Raw genomic sequence first — 14,572 nt, 5'->3', positions numbered from 1 at the left:
CATTGTTAAAGTTAATTTATTGACGGCAACTGATTTGAGATTTGTTCCCTCAATATCACCAGTGGATAAATAGGTCAGTGGTAAAACGTCAAAAAAAAACTACCAAATTTCGTTTTGCAATTTAGCAACAAGCTGAAAGTTTTTCAACATTGAGGATGGCTCAAGTCGTGCAACTGTTACCTTTAGTGGAATATAATAATCTATAATTAACATGTTTACACCTTTATGATGGCATATGCTCATAGTTTTTGACCCACCTCTTATCGGCTTATGCAAACGATTATCAGTGTTAAAACGCATAACATTGTTTACTTATGGTTATGAAAGATAATGTTTTCGAGGGGAAAGGAAACAGTTCCCGAAGTTCGTGATTTCTAAGTTTGTTGTCTTTTGTTGGGTTATAGATTTTTTCGAGTCATTATTGCACCTCAATCGGTGCATTTTTCGGGTGACTGGTGCACATTGCAACAGAGTATCGTTAATTTCTTCTTTCTTCTTTCTTTTTGCACCCCAGCACTCAATCCCTCCAAACCAACCCAAACCCCTAATTAACAGACAACCAAAATTGCAACCAAACCGACCTCGCTGTCTCCATCATCCAAACAACAAGAAGAACGACAAGAAATCAGCGACAAACACCAAAGCTAAGTGCAATCCAAGTCAAAGTCAAGTTTTCAAATTTGGCCGAACTTACGTTCTGTACGAGGGTTCGGAATCGCAAAATTGTTGATAGTAATATAAACAAACAGTTCATTTTGCTGAAGGTACATGATATGAAAAATTTAGCAGATCATTCTGAGTAAATTTTCTCAATGTATAGTAGCATAAATGAGAACTAAGTAAATTTTAACTTTTTCTTTTAAAAAACAAGCTTCAAACTTCTTCTTGTTGGCATCAATTGGCGATTTTTGAGCAATTGTCTATGAAATGCTGTCTGCTATGCTGACTAATTTGTACTACAAGAGTGTTCTGATGTGATTGTACTTTAGCAAACGGCTCTTAATGTAGGCTTTGTTTTACCGCTTCTTCTTTAGTCGCAATTTTATTGCTTTTGGCATGCAGCAACTAAATCTATCAGCTAAAATATTTTCACTTTCAATTGGATAATTCTTATAAGATCTTGCTGGATCACTATCGTTTTTTAATGATTCATTATATGATTTTATTGTTGCAACGAGTTCCATTGTAATTAGTATTTCAGATGCTGCAAATGTTTCGATTTATACTAAGTTAACCTTGCCTGTTATTGTTTTAGTTGTTCCTTGGCAGTGGTATAGGTTAACTTTTTGTTGCCTAGTGAATAGTTTTTGTGAAATCATTTTCAAGGTACTCGTTTTTTCATAAAATTGTTTTCAAAAAATTGGGAATTAATTTTTGTTTACCACATTTTAAACCTACTTGCCTCCTAATGGCGTGCATTGCATTTTTGATTGCTGGAAACTCAAACTTTGATGATGTCAAGAACAACTTGAAACTTTTTTAGAAGTCTGCTCTTTGTAGCCGTTAATAGCCGCGTCACTCGTATCTGACAGCTTCTGACAATTATTATTAACCAAGTTAAACAGAACGGAACATAAACTGGTCAAAAATTACCAAATCTTATTCTATTAATAGCCGCACAGCGATAGCCGGGGCTATTATTGGCCTTCTCTTGGTTTTTTACGACTCGAAGAGGAGTATTGGTTTTCTCTCGGTTTTTTTTTACAGGAAGTAGATTTGTTCACGCGGCATTTTGACCTAAAAGCAAAAGTGAGAAAAGCTGTCTTGGTGAACAGATTTTCGCTAAGCGAGAGAAGTTTTTTGATCATGCGCTGCGTTTAGTGAATGACTTTTTGACTGTGAAAAGTAGTTTTTGACTGAATTGCACATATAGATAACCGTTTTTAGCCGTTTTTTCGTCAAGTGGCCCAATTTTTTTGCTTTTAATTTGGTTCCTTGTAGAAATAAATTTTATTCGATACTATATTGAAATGTTAACCTCGGAAATTGATGCCACAGTGTTTTGCAGAGCCTGGTATTGCGTTTCAAGTTGAAAATTGGCTCATAATTCTTGATTTTTTAGTTAATTTTTGGCTTTTTTTCTTTTAACTTCTTCTTTTTTGGATCTTTCAACCGTCTTTTTGTCATAAATCAGTTAATATGGCAATTTCTCTTTGATAATGCCTATACTCAACGCCTCTTTCTACCTCGATGTAATTTTGTTCCATAAAATTGTACATATGCTAATCCGATTTTGGTAGTTTTTTCCGATTTTCGTCAGTTTTTCGTTTGTATTTTGGTTGTAATTGCTAGAAATAGTTTTTTGTGCAACATGAGGGACTTTAATTTCGTTTCAATAAAAATTCAATCATTTTTTGGCTTTAAGTTTTGAGAAAACAGTTAAAACTTTTTCATAAATACAGTCTTAAAAGTTCTTTGACCATTTTTTTTTGCAAAACGTTTCAATGTTTCTTATTGATTAATTCTGCTTTTTCCTATTTTTGGTCTCTTCAGGATAGATCTTTGTATCGGATGACTAGTTATCTTTTCTCTGTCTTGAATGCTGAACAATGAAATGTATTCGTTTTTCTTGAATTTTTTAAATTGATTTTTAACTTTCAAAAATCAAGAAAGTGTGTTACGGCGTTCCTTACTTTGTGCCAATATTCTTCACATTCTAGTTAGTATCATTCCAGCTTTGTCCTGGCACCTAAATTTATTTTCGGTTTAAATTTTTTTTCAGTTGTAAAAAATGAACGATTTCAGCTTTTTGTTAGATTTACGTCTTTTCTTTGGTGTGCAATTGATTTCATTCAACAAAAGGCAGTACTGAGAGTTTGATAGCAAGCTTCTTCCAAAATTTCTACTAATGACTATTTATTGCAGCTTTCTTCCGGCCTTGGTATTAATTTAAACGATTTTTTGCCTTTGAATATTCTTCTGCCGCTTATGTCATCTCTATGATCAATTTTATTTTTGATTTAGTATGAAATCATGTTGTCTAGCTTATGAACAGAAAGCAACAGTATGTGTGGGTTGTTTTTTGTTTTAATCGCAGTAATTAGAAGTGTAATTATAGTTGTTTTCTGATTCTTAAATTTGAGCTTTCTTTTTTTGAAAAGATTTAACTTAGTTTCTAAGATTATTATCTGCCGTTTGCTTTCGCGATCTTTTTCAGATTAGAATCATGAATTATTTGAGGGCTATTGATAACTGTGCCAGCTTTTTCAGACTATCAGGTTTTTGACCACCTTAATTATTTTGGATTTTTTAACGTTACCAAACGTTTTCAATAATATACAATTTTGCTGCATTTTGTTTCTCTTGTTGACAGTGGCTAAAGTTTCACCAATTTTTAGAGCAGACCTGAAGATGTAGTGAGTTAATGGTATAATACAAAAGGTAGTGGCTTCCGCTGTAATAATGGTTTGGTTTGCGAAGTTTTTACGCTTCGAGTCGCTTCCGGAATTCTTCCGGCTATGTTTTTTATTTCGTCATAGTTTTTGTTACGACCATATGAAGTCACAGCCACTTTTTGTTCATTCGTTCATGCAATTTCAACTGAATTGCATGTGTGATGTCATTTTTCGCTCTTAGTGGAGCGAGTTTTTTTCTTTCTCGTGATTAAATTTTTGGTCACACTTGACTTACCTCACTCTCAAAAATGACTTCCTCACTTTGAAATTGACTTTTATTTACTTCAAAGAGATAAGGTCAACAGATTTTTAATCAAAATATAACAGATCAGCCCTCAATGAAAAGACGAATTTTTTTGTTCTGTCTTTTTTACTTTTTTTAGACGGCCGATCTACGAATCTATTGCGGCTATTTTCTGGCAATCTGCCAGCTATGTTTCGTTTGCGCGGAACCTGTACATATCAACGTAGGGGTTCGCAGTCCTAATCAGTTTTTGTTTGCTTTGTTTCTTTTGTTATTTTCTAGCTAATTGTGAAGTGCAGTAATCAGACTTGTTCAAGCGTCAGATATATTTTTTGTAAAGTTTTCCATATATGTGAAACTTACCTTGCGAACAAAATTTGAGCGGAACTGATTTTCTGTTACTAAGTTTCGTCTTCGGATTTCAAAAAATTGAAAGCGCTTAAGTTATTGATTGACGTGCAGTTTACAAGATTTTGTAAACTAGACGTTATATTGTATTGCAGCAAAAAGTGGTTGCTATTTAATTTTTTCTCATTTTTCGGAGCAAGACTTACTGCGATTTAGCTCAATTTAATATTAACTAACCAAAATTAGCTAGATTCTTAATTGTTACAAAGCTCAGTCAACACTAAATATTTATCGTTTGCAGAATTATACATGCATAAAAAATGTGTTTGCTTTTTTGGATATTTTATTCGGTTACACTTCTTTCTTAGTTTTCTTTTTTTTTGCTATGCTGAATCTGTCTGCCTATAATTAAATGTTTTACATCATTTTGATGTATATGTTGATGATAATGGTTAATCTCGCCTCTTATTAGACTATCCTTAAAAGCGGTAAGGTATTAATTCATTTGTATAATTAATTTTTCACCCTGGAGTAACAAACTGTTTTTCATAGTTTCATCAGAGTACACGGGCCAAGAAATTTTTTTTCTTTAGCTTTGTGGTGTTGAACTGATGCGCTGTAAGGAAGGCAGTTGGTTGCTACAGCTTGTTTGAAAATTTTGCTTGCGTTATTGTGTTTTTTAAATCAGTTTTTAAGTATCTTTCTTAGAATTAAAAGCTACATGTCAGAAGCTTTTTTATGATAACTTCTTAACTGCTCTCGAACGATGCTTGAAGCCACACTAGTCTTAAGTGTTTTTATGCAAAATTGTAGCTTGCTGGATTTCACTTTGACTTTTCGTCCCCTGATCTTTTGATTTTCGCATGATCTAAAGTGAGCTTTTTCGCAATTCAAGCTGCTGATATCTATAGGGACTTCTTATTGTTGAGATTCGGATGAAAAATGCGCAAGATTTAGGTTCATTTTTCATTATAATTCTTAAAAAAGTGTCCTTAGAATCTACTTGGAAAACTTATTCACCTCCACAACCCACATGTGGGATATAATAGAATTCAGCATTCGACTGTTGTTAGAGAGCAATTCATCCGACGTTAGTGGGTTATGTTGATTTTCTGTCTTTGTACAGTGCTTGAGTTGTTTGCGAAAAAGACTGAAGAAAAGAAAGATGGACTAAAATGTTTTCCCCATTTCTTCGAATTGTTGGAACATTGCTTCGTAATAATACCTAGATGGCAGCAGCTTTTCCAAAGAACAACGGAGCCCACGCCAATTCGGCGATCCGAAACCTCAATATTTATATGAGAACCGCTGTCCAAATCCGTGAGCGTGCCTTCATGAGAAGGGAAAGTTTCTTGCACACATGAATTTAGTTGCGAATCTCAAGGATCAGACTCCAATTCATAGTCTGGATGTTCTGGTTAATTCTTTTGTTTTGTTTGTGTAATGGCTATGCTCTCAAACAATTAGTTACGATTCTAACGTTTTGTTAATGTGCCCGCTCACCATTAAATTCATCAATGTATATAGCCTTTTTGAGTTGATTTTAGTCACTTTTTGTCTTTTCGTCTTGAAACAAAAGCGGATGTGATAGAGCTACATTTTTGATGTAATTTGAAAATAAACGTGAGAAACCAATAAACTAGACTTTGAAGCTAAATTAACAAGCGAAAGATTACGACAAAAGGAAGGCAAAAGCCTTGTGTCGTGTTTAGCTTTTGTTTTAGTAGTTTTGATACCTTTAAACTGTGACGATACCTTTTAAATGATATCAGTATGAAACTAGCTTGCATTAAATTTTCAATGCATGTTTCTTGATTTTTCGGTTTAAAGGATTCAATCTATTGTGCTGACAAATTTCTGAGAATTTAGTATTTCACATTTATTGAAATTGACATGCTTCATAGTTGAATAGGCTAAGCTCATTGAAGAAATGAGATACGAGTTGTCGCTTTGCAGTTCATTGGATAATTTCAAACGCTCTTCCGATGGCGCAATCTTTGTTCAGTGGTGTGCAACTCCCTCTTATCGCAGATTTTGCGCTTCCAAACTGAAAGTATTCTTTCTCTAGATTCGGTCTTCTCTTAATTATTGTTAAATTGTGTATCTTATATTGTGCAGCGGCCGGTAGCGTTCTTTATTTTCCATTCAGCGACGTGTATTCGGCGCTGTCTGATTGAAATTACAAAGAGATTTTACTCAAGTCATGCACATTTCAGCATTTTTCTAAACCATAGGAGTCAAATTTTCATAGAATTATGAAAGCTCGGCTGCATGAAATCTGCTGCAAAATTATTAATAGCTCTATGCAGAATCTTCATTTGACCAAAATAATTAGTTGCTCTCGAACTAAGTTCGAAGAAATTATCGTAAATGTGTCTTCTTTATGCCGAATTCCCCTTGACCATTTTTGCGATTTTGCTGTAGAACATTCTTTCGATTTCAGTTCTTGAGCAACTTTTTCACGCTTTAATTTTTGGGTGATCTAAATTGCTCCTATTCAGAAATTAAATCGGTTGCTAAAATAAAGCTGACGGTAAGATATGACAGTACAAGGTCATGAAAGTGTAGTGAGTGAGGATTCTATCTATTACGATGGTGGTCGTGGGTTCGAAGCACTCCTTGGAAGGCATGTGCACGCATAAAAAATTATCTAGGCTACAGTCCCCTCTAAATTGAGTCGCCCCGCATGTCGATAGAGAGCAATTTGTCCGACGCGAGTAATTCTTAGTGCACTTCAATAGTACACGACGCTAGTACGCTTCTTAGTACACGACGCTAGTACACTTACTTAAGTACACTTCAATTGATTATAATGAATCTAATACAACTGTAAAATAGAGTTCGGTAGATCGCGAGAAAAGTATTTGGAGGTTTTGGCAATTGTAAAAGTTAAGTAAGAAACAAAATTTTGTCAACAACTAGATTGCAGATCAGTTGATATCTTCCTATATATTCAGTAAAATTCTGAGATCTAAGAGTTTTCGAAGAAATAGTTCAACCATCACATTTGCAAGTGGATGCCGAAACAGATTAGAAGACTACGGATGCATTTTAATGCAATCGCATGAATCTACTGAATAGCGAATTGTGTTAAATCAGTTCAATTTTCTAATCCTATATATTAAATGCGTGGCAGTTTATAAGGCACCATGTTTTAAGAAAGGAGAAAAGGCATGTTTAAGAGGTCTCTGAGGAGCATGTTTGAGGCTCTTGAGCAGCATGGTTAAGAGGACAGACGGCGAGAGGTCAATGACCGAAAAATAATCTCTTAAAGTGTCAATGTCGACGGAGTGCAGATTGAAAAAGAGCCATTGACCGAAATCCAAAAAAAGTCAGTGATCGAAAAATGCAAATGCCAAAAGGTTCATGCGCCGAAACAGATGCAAGTAAAGTCAGTGGCCGAAAAAGTATGTCAAAATTAAACATAGATGCAAAAATATGCCGAAACTTTGTCCAAAGAAAGTTCTGATGCAGAAGAATTCGTAAAAAGAGAGGATTTCTCCCGTCTCTTTTCTTTAGTAAAAGCTGTGATAATGATAGCTGAGCTGGGAGCTTTTTGGCCATCACTTGATTTTTTTTTCGTCGGCAAGAAGATTGAAGCCACAGATGAGGTTACCCTTTTTCGGCTTTTGCGAAATAGGTTTTGTTGGTTTTGGAGTTCTACAATTTTTCGCTAACGATCCAATTATTTATCGTTTAATTCCTTTCCAACAATTTTCTTATGCAATGTGTTTGCCTGACGGATCTTGATTTTCGATATAATTGTTTGCCTTTGATTTCTCAAATTTTGCGAAGATTCCAATTGTGCAGGTTCTTAAGCTCCTGCAGGTTCTTAAGCTCTCGAAGCAACTGTCGCTTTTTAAAGTGTGGTTAAAACGTCGCCAGTTTTGAAAAGTTATTAGTTGTTTATAATAGGTTGATAATGCTTTAAGTTGCTTTATAACTTAAAGCTGAAGGAGCTTGCAATGAGCCCCCTACTTTCTTTTTGAGGTTATTTCTTCGGATCTTTGTCGGCTCTCGCGTCATCAGAATAGAACACTTTAAACCTCTATTTATATACCGATTTAGCAGTTTTGCTCAATTTTTCTGGCCATTGCTTTGCGCTTTTTTATGAGGAGAATTTTTCAAATAATTTATTATCGCATTGAAGTAACCAATGTTTATTACATGATTGGATTATATAATAGCTCATCATTGAAATTAATATTGGGATGTGCCCATATGTTCCTCCAAAGGTATTTGTCACCATAGTAAAGGTATATGGCACCATGCTTTAGCTCGTAATCTTCGGATGTTTTAACGCACCCTATACATGCAGCCTAACGTAGTATATGCGTTTTGAGACTCGCTATGGCACAGTATAGAAGCTCGTTATTGGCGCAAGTCTCAGCTCTCCTTAAGCATGCAAAATAGCAAAGCCAAAAAAAGTCGAAAGATTGCTGGTAAATAGGGTACTTGCAAGCGGTAAGACCTTATGTTGTTAAGCGAGGGGCATGTGTTTGGGACCGAGCTGGTGAGAAACAGAGATTCTAATTTCTTAGAATCTCTTCCTTCAATTGATTTTCTTGTGATGGTTTTGATTCTAAGAAATCTATTCCTTCAATTGATTTTCTTGTGATGGTTTTGAGGGCCTACTAGTATTTTTTTAAATATGCTTGAAACGGTTTTCCTCGGCATCTTTTGAGGTACATAGTGATGATATTTTGAAATTGAGCTTGCTAGTGAAGCATTTAGTGATTAATGTAAGTGTGTGAGTCTTGCGACATTTATGCTTGGCCGTTTTGTTCTAGAACATTCTTTCGCGTTCACTTCTCGAGTAACTTTTTCATTCTTGATTTTTGCCTAAACCAAATTCCTTTATTCAAAAATTAAATGTGTTGCTCAAACAGAGTCGATCGTAAGATAACAAAATATACTGTCGTGATCTGCTAACTTTACAAACTAAACCTTCGAGAACAAACTAAATGACTTCAAGAAAAACTAAATTCAAAAACCCTGTAAATGCGCTCGGAGGATTTTGTCTCTGGTTGCGTGCAATTGTACCAAGTGTTAAAATTTAATTGTTGGCTCACGGTTAAGTTTACTGTTTGTTTTTGTTTTAAAATCAAAATTATGCCAGTTTTGCTGTTCAATTGATTTTTCAGCTGTCTTTACAAACTTTTCTAATTCGGTGCTCTTAGGCGACTGGTTATTTGAATTCTGTTTACTTTACTGCTAGCATGTGAAAGCAAGGGGTGAATGAATTATTTTTTTAACTCTCATTTCAACATTTAAAAATTCTAATTATGAAGTGTAGATACGCTGATGAACGGCCTCCGTGGCCCGTCTTGACTTTTGAATTTTTGAATTTGAATTTTTCAAATTATTGTTGTAATCAAGGGACCGTTGCACCTTGATCATCATAATATTCAATTTGGCCCCTTGATTATTTTATTCTTAAAATTCTGCACCTGCTGCAAGATCCGGTTCCACTTGATTTTTGTTAATTTTGCTCCTGTATGTCATATTCATACATTTTGTTAACTAGACGCTTTTACGACTGTTAACCATTATAGCCTACTGATATAGGGGGATAAGTAGGTGGAAATGTTGAACTAGAAAATTGAAGCCCAGACTAATCCTGTTACGTGACTTCAGCGTAATTTCGGGTTATTCTAAATTACCTTTCTAAATGCATTAAAAGCCTATAAATATAGAATTGTCCAAAGTCTAATCGTGCATGTATCCCGAGAGACAAAATGCTCCAATTTGAATGCACGCTTTCATTAATTTATGCAAATTTTGAATAAAGAAGTTGCATTTTGTTTTAATAATTCATACGATTTCGATGCAAGCCATTTAATGCTGATATTTTCAAATGGAGAAATGTGATGCTTTTCTGTCATTTGCATCCGACTTTTACTTATCCAAAGTATCAAAGAATTAAAGCCTTTAATCCTTTCGTGTGACAGCTTGGTCGTGACGTCTGTGGATTTATTACAAATTGGAGACGACATTAGAACGTCTGCTTCCATTAAGCTTTCCCTTAATTTTTTAAACTCGATAAAATTTATGTAACGAGAGATCTTCTATCTGTTCAAGTTAACAGGGTATTTTTTTTGTTTATCTTTTAAATATTCTAGTCTAGTTTGATATCTATTTTCTGTTTGTGTCCATTACAGCTTTCGCTTAATTTTAACAAACTTTCAATGATTTTTGAACAACTGTTCAATTGATTTTTCAGCTGTCTTTACAAACTTTTCTAATTCGGTGCTCTTAGGCGACTGGTTATTTGAATTCTGTTTACTTTACTGCTAGCATGTGAAAGCAAGGGGTGAATGAATTATTTTTTTAACTCTCATTTCAACATTTAAAAATTCTAATTATGAAGTGTAGATACGCTGATGAACGGCCTCCGTGGCCCGTCTTGACTTTTGAATTTTTGAATTTGAATTTTTCAAATTATTGTTGTAATCAAGGGACCGTTGCACCTTGATCATCATAATATTCAATTTGGCCCCTTGATTATTTTATTCTTAAAATTCTGCACCTGCTGCAAGATCCGGTTCCACTTGATTTTTGTTAATTTTGCTCCTGTATGTCATATTCATACATTTTGTTAACTAGACGCTTTTACGACTGTTAACCATTATAGCCTACTGATATAGGGGGATAAGTAGGTGGAAATGTTGAACTAGAAAATTGAAGCCCAGACTAATCCTGTTACGTGACTTCAGCGTAATTTCGGGTTATTCTAAATTACCTTTCTAAATGCATTAAAAGCCTATAAATATAGAATTGTCCAAAGTCTAATCGTGCATGTATCCCGAGAGACCAAATGCTCCAATTTGAATGCACGCTTTCATTAATTTATGCAAATTTTGAATAAAGAAGTTGCATTTTGATTTAATAATTCATACGATTTCGATGCAAGCCATTTAATGCTGATATTTTCAAATGGAGAAATGTGATGCTTTTCTGTCATTTGCATCCGACTTTTACTTATCCAAAGTATCAAAGAATTAAAGCCTTTAATCCTTTCGTGTGACAGCTTGGTCGTGACGTCTGTGGATTTATTACAAATTGGAGACGACATTAGAACGTCTGCTTCCATTAAGCTTTCCCTTAATTTTTTAAACTCGATAAAATTTATGTAACGAGAGATCTTCTATCTGTTCAAGTTAACAGGGTTTTTTTTTGTTTATCTTTTAAATATTCTAGTCTAGTTTGATATCTATTTTCTGTTTGTGTCCATTACAGCTTTCGCTTAATTTTAACAAACTTGATGAAATCTTTTTCTCCATTAACTTTCTCGGGCTCCGAGTACAATTTAAATCTAATTACTGCCCTTGCTCACACGAATTTGACTAATTCTTGAACTCAATACACAACGTTGTTCACTACATCCGTACAATAAAGTTTGTTGTAAGTAGCCCTTTTTAATTTATGCTAAACGAGAGTTCCGTCTCGATTTTTTAATAAAAAACGAGAGATTTTGAAGATAAGGACCAGTAATTCTACGTTCAGTTCTCTGAAGAGTAAGAATTCAAAACCGAAATGACATTTAGTCTTATATAATTTTAGTCGTGCCACGTTTTTATTGCCGCCAAGTTTTGGTTAATAAATATAGCTATTTGTTCCGACCCCTCTTGAGGGGGGAGGAACTATATACTCAAATGGGTTTTTTTTTTGTTCAGTCAATTTTGGCCGATCGATATATTCATCGTAGAGAGTTGAGACTGATATCATTAGAAAGCTTGTCCAGCGTAGAATATGGAATTAAAAAGATTTTTTTGATTTTCGTTTTTGACAGGGAGATATCGAGGTGTAAACTTTCGAGAAAATAGAGTGAATTCCGTTGATTTCATTCACCTTTTTCGGAACTTCTGACTAAAATTTCGCCAATTTTGATAAATTTTAATAAAATTTTTCAAGAAAATGTTGTTAATTTTACGTTTTAAGACAAAATATATTGTCGGCTATTTTCATTGAATTTTTTTGTCACAAATTCCGGCTAAATATTTCACAAAATTCGACTTTTTCATCAAAAACAGCACGAAATAGGTTTCTTTAGTCCACTCTGATTAATTTTGCAGGAAGTGCACACCCAAAAACCACTAACAAAATCTTCGTAGACTGAAAATGGGGCTAATTCCACTTCAACTTCCGTTGAGAGTGCTCTGTAAATAAAACTTTGCCGTTTTTGCTAACTTTATTCGTTGATTATCAAAGACGCAGCATTTATTTCTGATTGTGTAACTAACAAAATATCTATCAATGACATTTCAAAAATTAAATAATCCTAATGGACAATCACTATTAGCAAGACTAGTTCTTTACCAATCTTGGATCGTTACAATCCAAAAATAGTTCGGATTGTCGTCAGTCGTTTTTTTTTAAAAAAAAAACTTCGATCGGTTTTATTTTAATTAAATAACAGAACATTTCAAATCAAAGCTCACAAGTGATAGGTCCAATTGGCTTCCTAATTAGCTCGAAATTAATTTATCTAGTTGATCGCTTGAAAGCTTATGGTCGTTTTGACTTTTAAAATATTTGATATTTAAATAAAAAATGGCTTATTGAACTTTGCCTCCATTATTCTCTTAAGTTGGTCAACTTGTAGATTAGTGTCAGCAAACAAAGAGTGCACCTTCTTTCTGCTGAATCCAAATTTAGTCTTTACTGCGGTTTTACGCCTTAAGTTATGGTGTTCTGGCTTTGATATTACTAGATTTCAGAATTTTTTTAACTTTTAGTTATTTGCCCATTTTTCATGTTTTCTAGTTTTGTCAAATTATCACGTTATTGTCATTTCATATATCTTATTTTTAGTCTTTTTAGTCGTATTCAATTTCCTTTACAACGACCCGGTTTGATTGGCTTTTCCTGAAACAGTAGATGAGCCGATGTTCTGATATTAGAAGATAGATAATGGCTGTCATGACTTTGAAAACAATTGTTTTCCAAAATGAAAAAAAAAACATTTCAACTTCGCAATTTTGTTCCTTTTATTGTCTGTTTGTTACCTGGTCTCGTTAATTAAAGGTTAAAGATGACACTATTTTATTCAGGGGAAGGTGTCAAAAGGGATTGGTGTCACAAAATCTAATGTTTTTAAAGAATTCGTTATGACTTTACTGGCTTCGACACGGGTTTTTCAAAAAAAAATATTAATGTTTGATTTTTGTCATATTTGACGTTCTTTCTGTAGACGTAAGACATGCTCTGGATAATTGCAGGTCTCAAGGGCTTCCTGTGGAAAAAAACGAACCTAATCAATTTTTCCATTTTGTAATTAATGGCTTTCATGTCTTTGGAAATAAATTTTTTTCGATAAAAACAAGTATTACATAATCTTGCTTTTTTCTTTTTGGTCTAATTATTGTGTAGTTTCTTTAATGAGAAATCACATAATACATTTCAAGGGAAGGTGTCAAAAGGGATTGGTGTCACCAAATCTGATGTTTTAAGAGAATTCGTTATGACTTTACTGGCTTCCACACGGGTTGTTCACAAAAAAAAGTGAATGAATTTTTGATTTTTGTCACATTTGACGTTCTTTTTGTAGACGTAAGACATATTCTGGATAATTGAAGGTCTCAAGGGCTTCCTTTGGAAGAATGGACGAACCTATTCAAATGTTTCATTTTGTAATTAATGGCTTTTATGTCTTTGGAAATAAATTTTTTTCGAAAAAAACAAGTATTACATAATTTTGCATTTTTTTCTTTTTTGTCTAATTGTTGCTTATTTTTTTAATGAGCGGCCACATAATACATTATCGGTGTTCGACGAAGGTGCAATCGAACATTTTTGGGGGCCAATGTATGGCTTTACGGCTTCCAAAGCATTTTCTGGCAAGTTTTAATTGATTTTTGTTTGTTGTCTATTTGTAGTTCTTTTTGTAAATGCATAAAAAATTGAATACCAAGAGTTCTTAATTCATTTCTATAGAAGCTTTGGTAATTTTAAACCTATGGGATTTTTTTAGTTGAATCCTAATGGTTTTCATTAATGGCATCCAGCGAATTTTTTGTCTAATTGTTACCAAGCTTTATTATGAACTGGTGAATAACCATTTTTTTCTGGTGAACTACAAGTTAGTTTGTTTATTTTCAGTTTTATCTGACGCTATTTTGACTTTGTTATTAAGTTTTGTTTTTAAAACGGACATAAATTTTTGATGTAATTTATGTTTGTTGTTGTTTGATTTTGCCGTTCGTCTTCGTTCGCTTTCTTAATATCGGCATATCTCATCGATCTAATGCATCATTTTTTACTCCACTGATTTATTTGCTTTGGAGGCTATCTTTTCGTTCATAAACAAGTTTTTTTTGAAAAATACTTGTATTTTTTGTGTTTTTCCATCTGTTCCTCATTTGGTAGACAATTATGCCAAAATTGTGGATGAGCGGGGTCGGAACCTTATGTGCGATCGCACATTACCGAGCCGCCTTGTTTGTCTTTATATTATTTAAATATAGCTATTTTTACTAGTTAAGCAGCTCGTTTTGTGGTGAAAGAGTTCTTCTTAAGTTATTTTCAAAAATGCAGCTACTTCCGAAAATCTTTCTCCTTAAAAAACAGTTGAATTGTGCCAGCG

At 33.8% G+C, this 14,572-nt stretch overlaps 2 protein-coding genes across 3 annotated transcripts in view; both read left to right on the top strand.

Moving 5' to 3' along the window:
• The window catches only part of LOC142335950 (uncharacterized), a 390,664-nt gene that overhangs the window by 255,755 nt on the left and 120,337 nt on the right, over nucleotides 1–14,572 (top strand). The window lies entirely within an intron of this gene.
• The window catches only part of LOC142335943 (glycine receptor subunit alphaZ1-like), a 56,242-nt gene that overhangs the window by 1,142 nt on the left and 40,528 nt on the right, over nucleotides 1–14,572 (top strand). The window contains exon 1 of one of the 2 annotated variants that reach the window (XM_075384353.1): nucleotides 11,369–11,391. The exons of the other annotated variant lie outside the window; for it this stretch is intronic. The gene's annotated coding sequence lies outside the window, so the exon portion shown is untranslated. Of the gene's footprint in view, nucleotides 1–11,368; nucleotides 11,392–14,572 lie in introns of those variants that run through there. 2 annotated transcript variants of the gene reach the window in all.

The sequence above is a fragment of the Convolutriloba macropyga genome, chromosome 3 (genome assembly GCF_964194025.1).
Source record: "Convolutriloba macropyga chromosome 3, txConMacr16.3, whole genome shotgun sequence".
In the NCBI taxonomy this organism is placed as follows: domain Eukaryota; kingdom Metazoa; phylum Xenacoelomorpha; order Acoela; family Convolutidae; genus Convolutriloba; species Convolutriloba macropyga.
This window is presented reverse-complemented; position numbering and strand designations above follow the sequence as displayed.